At 35.8% G+C, this 8,631-nt stretch overlaps 1 pseudogene; it reads left to right on the top strand.

Annotated features, from left to right (window-relative positions):
- Positions 1-347: 347 nt before the first annotated feature.
- On the top strand, positions 348-466 carry LOC111741419 (annotated as a pseudogene).
- The last annotated feature ends 8,165 nt before the right edge of the window (positions 467-8,631 follow it).

The raw sequence follows: 8,631 nt of genomic DNA, 5'->3' as shown, positions 1-8,631 counted from the left end.
TTTCTGCTGTCTTTAGAGCAGTCTGAGAGGGGAGCTTTAAGCCGGGAGAATTTTTAGGTGGCTCTTTCATTAATTTGGTAAAATAATATGGATTTTGACTGTGGAAGTAGTTGTGAAGGTAGTTAGAAGTGGGTAGATGGAGGATACATTGGAAGATAAAGTCCATAGTTTCCTGGGACAGAGGCCGGGTGTGGGAGAAAAGGGAAAATGAAGTATGATGTCAAGATTCAGAGACCGAGCAACTGAGGGATGGTTTTGCTATCAACAGAGACGGCTTGAGTAGAATGATTTGAGGAGGGAAATGAGGGATTCAGTTCTGGACATGTCGAGTTTAAAAATGTTTCTTAGTCTACGGCCATGACACCCTGAACAAGCCCCATCCCAAATGATCTCAGAAGCTAAGCAGGGTCGGGCCTGGTTAGTACTTGGATAGGAGACTGCTTAGGAAGAACGGGTGCTATAGGCGTAAAAAATAAAAGATAAGGGATTGTAAGCTGACAAGGTCTTTGCAATCTATGAAGTCAGCCAAAGGTTGCCTCACCTAAAAAAATAAAAATAAAATAATAAAATAAATAAAATAAAAGAAAATATATTTCTTAGACATCAAAACAGAGTTGACAATTTGTCCTGTCAAATTGGTACAAGTCAGTTTAGCAAACAATCTAGGATAGACATAATTTCAAGATTCATGGTCATTTGAATGTTATTTAAAACTGTGAAACTGAATAATATCACTAGAGAAATGAATTTAGATATAGAGAAGACAAAATAACCAAGAAATGAGTCCTGGAGCCTCCAAAATTGAGATAGAGGAGAAAAGGAGATTTTGAAACAGGAAACTGAAACGAACAAGTTGTGAAATAGATCAGTGAAGAGATGCTGAGTTGTGAGCAATGAGGTGGATTTAGGGGAGCAAAAAGACCAGAATATAATAATACTTTTCAAAAAATCATTGCCATTATTTCAGCTTATATCATTAAAGAATTTTTTCTTTTTAAATGCTGAATTGCAGTCTCAAAATTATGGGTGATTCTGAAACTATTTCTTCTATTACTGAGAAGGAAATTCAGTCTTTTGGAGTGTAAAAGGATGTAATGAATGATTTTTAGATAACTATTTTTACTTGAGCTGAGATGTTTGATCCTAAATTTCTCTCCCTAGCAAACTCAAACTTCAGCTCTAATCTCTGAGCTGATTACTGAAGCCCAGTGAACAGCTCTAATGAATTATAGTGGCAACTCTCCAGTGATTATTGATTTCATCTGGCTCACTGAACAGTAATAGGTATTTTCTAATTTGTTTGACATTGAATAGATGTGTTTATTTATTAAAGGATGTTGTAACGGTAGCATGCCACTATGTCAGAAGAAAGGGCAACTTTCCTTTTCTGGAACAGAGAGAATATCAAGTAAAGACTGGCAAGTTAGAAATGGTCATCTACACAATTTTGAAATATGACAGAAACAAGAAAAAAACTAGAATTAGTCTCAATTATCTCTGAGCTTTTTCTCAACTCTGTCATACACTAGTTTTGACTTTTAGCAAGTTACTCAACATCTTACCAAATTTTTCATCACAGTGATGTGAATGGTGATGAAAATCTCATGGATTATTATAAACATACAATGAAAATAAATGACTGACTCGGAAAAGTTTGAAGTGTTACAGAAATATAAAATATTGTCATCATTATTAGTAAGGAGATAACCAGTGTCTTTAAATCTGCTAAAATTAAGGCCAGAACAACTGTTATTACTTTTGGAACATCTGCATTACTTAAACACTTGAGCTTACTTGAGTTTTAAATTTAATACATTATTAGAGGTCATCGCAATAGAATCAGATTCAGTACATTTGCAGGGAAATAACCCAAAATATAAAAATTGTGTAAAGCTTCCACTTATACAGATCTTGTTGAGGGATTATTATATTAGCATTAAAGACAAAATTTTCTTCCAGAGAATATAGACATTCTAAAAAATAAATATATTGTTGATGAAAAGATATCTTGAAAAAAATTTTTTCCTTGATTATGATGGATTTTTTAAAAGGTTAATACTCATTGGTACAGTGATGAAGGTAATGAAAGCATGAACAATACATGTCTTCTTTATCCCAAAACAACATTTCCAGTTTAATTCTCTTGAAATAATCAGTTTTACATAATTACAAATTATGGTATCTTCTCAAATATTTTAATGACTCTAAAATTTATATACACGTGCATTCTGTCAGTGAATGAAGATTAGTTTGGTTCAGAATTGTATATACTCAAGGATCAACAATTTTTTATTTAAAGAAACATGATCACAGAATTTAAGTATAATAGAAATACTCTTAATATGGTCTTCTAGTATAGTCTGGCAAAACCTTGCAGAGAAATTTGAAATGTGTTTGTGTCTACCTATCAATCTAAAAAGAGTGAGAAAAAAGTCTGTATCATGTTTATAAATATTCAGGTGTTTGGTACCATGTGAGTAAACATTTGCATGATGGACAAATAGTGTATTAACCAATAAAGAGCTATATCAAAGCAATGTTGAATCAATTCAACTTTGACTTTCCCTCATAGTTTCCCAGATCCTCTTATAAACCAAATATAGATTTCCCTTTGATTTACCCCATTTTTACACTTCATACATTGCATGTGTGTATGTGTATATATATTTCCTTAAATAATAGTATAAAAGTATATAAAATCTGTTCTTAAATGATCAGAGATTTTTACAATCATATATATTTTTCAATTGTGGTAAAATATACATAACATCAAACTTATCAACTCAACCATTTTTTATGTGTACAGGTCAGTAGTGTTAAATACCATCACATTGTTGTGCACTCAATCTCCAGCACTCTTTTCCTCTTAAATAACTGAAACTCTATACTCATTAAACAACTACTTCTCATACCCTCTACCCTGAAACCGTGGCAACTGCTCTTATACTTTCTGTTTTTCTGAATCTGACTACTCTAGGTACCTCATATGAGTAAAACTATACTGTATTTGACTTGTGATGACTGGTTTATTTATTTAGCATAATATTTTCAAGGTTTATCCAAGTTGCAGCACATGTCAGAATTTCCCTTTTTAAGGCTGAATAATATTTCATTGTGTATATGCCACATTTGTTTATCTACTTATCTATCAATGAACACTTGAGATGTGTCCAACTTTTGGCTATTGTGAATAACGCTGTTACAATCACAAATGAACAAATATCTATTTGAGTCCCTGTTTTCAATTTTTTTGTGTATACTCCCAGAAGTGGAATTACTAGATCATTCAATTTTTATTTTTTGAAGTGCCACCATATTGGTTTCCATCGTGGTTACAGTGTACATTCCTACCAACAGTGTACGAAGGTTCCAATTTCTCAATATCTGTGCTAACATTTATTATTTTCTATTCTTTTAATAATTACCATTTGTTGGGTGGGAAGCTGTATCTCATTGTTTCCATTTATATTTTCCTGATGATTAATGACATTGAACATCTTTTCATGTAATTATTGGTCATTGTATATCTTCTTTGGAGAAATATCTATTTGAGACCTTTACCCATTCTAATTAGGTTGTTTGAGTTTTATTGCTGTTGTTGCAATATAGGAGTTCTTTATATATTCTGTGAACATTTTTATCTCTTCAAATATTTATTGAATAAATACATGCTTGCTGATTCATTACTTGGCATATTCTATAAATATACTTAATTAATAAAATGATATTCCATGTCCATGAGTCTATAGACTAGTGGTTAACAGAGGGTAGGGGGTGGAGGAGGAGGGGTGAGATAGATGGGGTAAAGGAGGTCAAATATAGGGGGGAGGGGGAGGGTGAAGTGGGTAAAGGGAATCAAATATATGGTAGGTAAAAGAAACTGGACTTTGGGTGGGAAACACAAAATAGAATATACAGATGTTAAATTATAATGTACACCTAAAAATTATATAATTGTATTAATCAATATTACCCCAATAAACTTAATTTAAAATAATAATAATAAAATGATATTGCTAAAATATCATTATCAGTGGAACAATTAGCTTATAAAACCTGTGGAATAAATATCTGCTAATAAATATTGAGGAACAGTATAAGTGTAATGATTACCTTATTGTTACTAATTTTATTTTCAGCCCGTTTGTAGCTGTGCTATTATTGCCTGATTTATTTCCTGTCTTGCAGATGAACTGATTTTCTAGCTCCAAGGTAACAGGTGTTCCATAAATGTTAAACAAGAGAAAAAGCTTTGGGAAAGTATTTGAAACATTAAGATTAAAACTTTGATGTGAAGAATTATCCACCATTTAAAGAGGGCCAAAAGTCATCAATAATCATTACAGGACCTTTCGAGAGCAATGTAGTTTACAAACATTTGTCAAACACTCTTTAAAAAATACTTTCCTTAATATTTGAGAATTGAAAGAATCTAAATGTTTACTGATGATCTGAGAGAGAGCTGAGACAGTGATGCTAGCGATGAGGAGCAGCTGCAAATACAGATTAATATTAGCAGAGAAGTTTGACTGCACAGAGACCATAATAAACCAATTGCTTGCAGACATATCAAAACCATATTAGTGAGTGGCAAGTAACAATTAAGTTGCATCTGATGTCAGGCTTTATAGTGGCAAATGAGTTGATGTACTTCAAATGTATAGCTACATCTGGTGGAAGGCTTTAAGTCTACGTCCATGCTTGGCCTGCCCATTATTTTATTTATCACTTCTGTCTGCGTCTCTTTCTCACACTGCGTACTTGTCTCAGTCAGTTTTGGTAAGCCTGCAAGCTAACTCTAACCAAAATGAGTAAAAAAACAAATGTCACTTGGTGTGGGCCTTTTAGAGTTCCTCTTTCTTGGGACTCTCTGAGCTTCCTGGGGTTGTATGTCAATGTCCTTCACCAGGTTAGGGAAGTTTTTAATCATTATTTCTTCCAATAGCGTTTCCAGTACTTGTTCTCCCTCTCCTCCTTTAGGTACCCCTATTACACTTAATTTTTCCCCAAAGATTCCTTAAATTATTATTATATTCTTGGCTTCTTTTTTTTTTTTTTTTGCCATTCTGATTGGGTGACCTTGGCTTCTCCATCCTTTATATTGGTGGTTCGATCTTCTTCTTCATCCACCCTGTTAATTCCTTCTAATATACTCTTCATCTCAGATAATGTAGTCTTCATTTCTGACGAAGTCCCTTTTATAATTTCCATTTCCATTTTTATGTTTTTTATCTCTTTCTTAAAGTTCTCACTGAGTTCATCTACTCTCCCCCTAAGTTCATGGAGCATCTTTAGAACCATTGTTTTGAACTCTGCATCTGTTAGATTGCTTGACTCCATTATTCCTGGACTCTGTTCTGTTCTCTCATATGGTTTCTCCTTCTTTGTCTCCCCATTTTGGCTGTCTTTCTGTTTCTGATTCTATGTACTAAGCAAAGCTCCTAAGTCTCCCAGTCTCATTAGTGAGGCTTTGTGTAGTAGGTGTCCAGAGCCTCAGTCCTGAGAGAGGTTTAGCTGCAGGCCAACTTTAGTCCCAGGTGGTGTCCCTCCAGGGCCACCTGTTCAGATTCAACAAGCAATCTGCAGATATTGTGCTTATAGTTGCCTCAAGAAGCCACGCCAAAAACCGAGGACAGCTACCACCAGTGTGGGTCTTGAAGCGAGCTCTGTAAGTTGCATAGGACTCTCCAAAGACACGACTAGATGTGGCTTGGGTAGGGCCCTAAGCTGGAGGAGGCAGAGTTTCAGGGAATCCTCTGGGCAGAGCGATCTCTATAATCCAGTTTGATGTCATCTCAGCTATGGCAGTGCTGTGTCTGCACAGTAGGAGGTGGGAGGACTCCACAGAGGACCCATGCCTACCACCAACTCTTCTGCCTGGAAGAGATCCTCACCGCCAGCCCTTACTCTGACAACTCAGTGTCCCCCTTGTAAGTCCCTGGTGCTCCCTGAGCAGCTGACTTGGTGCTGGTGCTGGTGCTCAGAGCGAGTGAGTTCATCACCTCAAAAGTCTGGTCATGGACATGGCCCCTTTAAGAGGCTTCTGCAGCTGCCAGCTGCTGCTGCCATAGCCTCTGTCCCACTCAGCTGCTTGGATCATGCAGCCTCATATCTTTGCCTTGCCCTACCTGTTCCCATTGCAGGATGATTTCTTATTTCTCTCCCTAGTTTTAGGGCTTATTCATCTAGATCCCAGGTGACTCTGCTTGCTGTTTGCTCCATGTTTCCACCACAACTTTGATGTGGTCATAAGAGCAGATGAACAAAGCCTCTACCATCTATACTATAAAGGTTAAATACAAAGAGAGAATCTTAAAAGCAGCAAGAAAAAAGCAGTTACTTACCTACAAGGGAGCACCCATAAGACCGGCAGCTGATTTTTCAAAAGAAACTTTGCAGGACAGAAGAGCTTGGTACAAAATATTCAAAGTAATGAAAACTCAGGATCTACAACCAAGAATACTTTATCCAACAAAGTTATCATTTAGAGTCAAAGGATAGATAAAGAGCATCCCACACAAAAATAAGATAAAAGAGTTCACCAACACCAAGTCATTATTACAGAAAATGTTGGAGGGACTTCTTTAAGAAGGAAAAAAAAAATGTATCAAAATCATTAGTAGAAAATGATAATAACTACATATCTACCAACAACTATTTCAAATGAAAAAGAATTAAGTGCTCCAACCAAAGGATAAGGTAGCTGAATAGATAAGAAAACAAGATTTCTACATATGCTGCCTACAAGAGACTCACTTCAGATTAAGACACACACAAACTAAAGATATTGCCTTGATAGACCTAGAGGGTATTGTGCTAAATGAAGTCAGATGAAGACAAATACCACATGATTTCACATACATGTAGAATCTAAAAAAGAAAATAAACAACAATAACAACAAAACGGTAACAAATTCATAGTTATGGAGAATATTTTGAGGGCTAGCAGGCAGGAGGAAGTTTTTGGAAATGGTGAAAAGAATGAAGAGATTAAGAAATACAAATGGATATTTACAAAATAGTCAATGGAGATATAAAGTATAGCATAAGGAAAATAGTCAACAATATTGTAATAAATATGTAAAAGGGAAGAGAGGTACTAAATTTAATCACGAGCTCTAATCACTATGCTGTACAACTGAAACTAATATATTATTGTATGCCAACTATAATTGAAAAAAAAATTCATTGAATTGTACCATATAAATATGAGTACCTAATTGTCTATTATATTTCAATAAAGCTGGGGTGGGGAGGGGGGACAAACATCCCCTTCTTTGAAAGGGGAGAAAGATCCAAAGATGAGACAGCAGAAGACTCTAAGACTGCCAACAAAAAGAAAGTTGCCTTTAAAAGAAAATAACAAGAGTCTACCTAAATTACAGGTCCATTGCAACAGGTGGTTCACATTCTCCAAGCCTGCTTTGTATAATATGTGGCAATGGGCTATCTAACAGAACCTTGAAACCTTCAAAACTGCTTCACCACATGGAGACCACTCTGCATTAAAATCAAGACTTTGGAGTTGTTCAAAAGAAAAAAAAAATGTGAACATAAAGAACAGAAGCAATTATTGAAGGCTACCACTTCATCAAAAGTGTCTGTACTGAGAGCATCATTCTTAGTGGCTAACCACATTGCTAAAGTTAGGAAGCCCTTTACTACTGGTGAAGAGTTGATCTTGCCTGCTCCTAAGGACATTTGTCATGAACTTTTAGGAGAGACTACAGATCAAATGGTGGCAAGTATTCCTCTTTCAGCTAGCACCATAACTAGATGAATCGATGAAATAACAGAGGATATTGAGGCACAACTATTAGGATTAATGGGTCACTGTAGTACACAATCTAGGTTGATGAGTCTACTGATGTTGACAACAAGGCAACAATGCTTGTTTTTGTGCAATATGTTTTTCAGGAAGATGTGTGTGAGGCTATGTTATGTACTCTTTCGTTGCCAACCAACACCACAGCTGCAGAACTATTTAAGTCTTCGAATGATTACATATCGGGAAAACCAAATTGGTCATTTTGTGTCTGTATGTGCGAGGATTGAGTGGCTGCCATGACTGGAGGACTTTTTGGTTTCACTACTCGGATCAAAGAGGTCATTCCTAAATGTGAGTCTACACAGTGTGTCATCCATAGAGAAATGTTGGCTAGCTGAAAAAAATGTCACCTGAACTTAACAACGTTTTGCAGGATGTGATTAAAATGATCAACCACATTAAAGTACATGCTCTTAACTCATGTCTGTTCATGCAGCTCTGTGAGGAGATGGACACAGAGCACACTGTCTTCTCTTATACACAGAAGTGAGATGGCTTTCTAAAGGTAGGTCACTGGCCAGAATTTTTGAGTTACGAGAGCCACTCTAGAGATTTCTTTTAGAAAAACAGTCACCGCTAGCAGTACATTTCAGTGACACAGAATGGGTCACAAAACTTGTCTATTTGTGTGATGATTTAACCTGCTTAACCAATTTAAACTGTCACTTCAGGGGAGAATGGCAAGTGTGTTCAAGTTGGCAGATAAAGTGGCTGCATTTAAAGCTAACTTGGAATTATGAGGTTGATGAGTGAATATTGGGATTTTTGACGTTTCAAACAGATTTTGAAAGAGACTGAAGCAG

Source organism: Pteropus vampyrus, unplaced genomic scaffold, assembly GCF_000151845.1.
Source record: "Pteropus vampyrus isolate Shadow unplaced genomic scaffold, Pvam_2.0 Scaffold77, whole genome shotgun sequence".
Lineage (NCBI taxonomy): Eukaryota > Metazoa > Chordata > Mammalia > Chiroptera > Pteropodidae > Pteropus > Pteropus vampyrus.
Note: the sequence above shows the minus strand (reverse complement) of the source record. Positions and strands in the feature narration are given on the sequence as shown.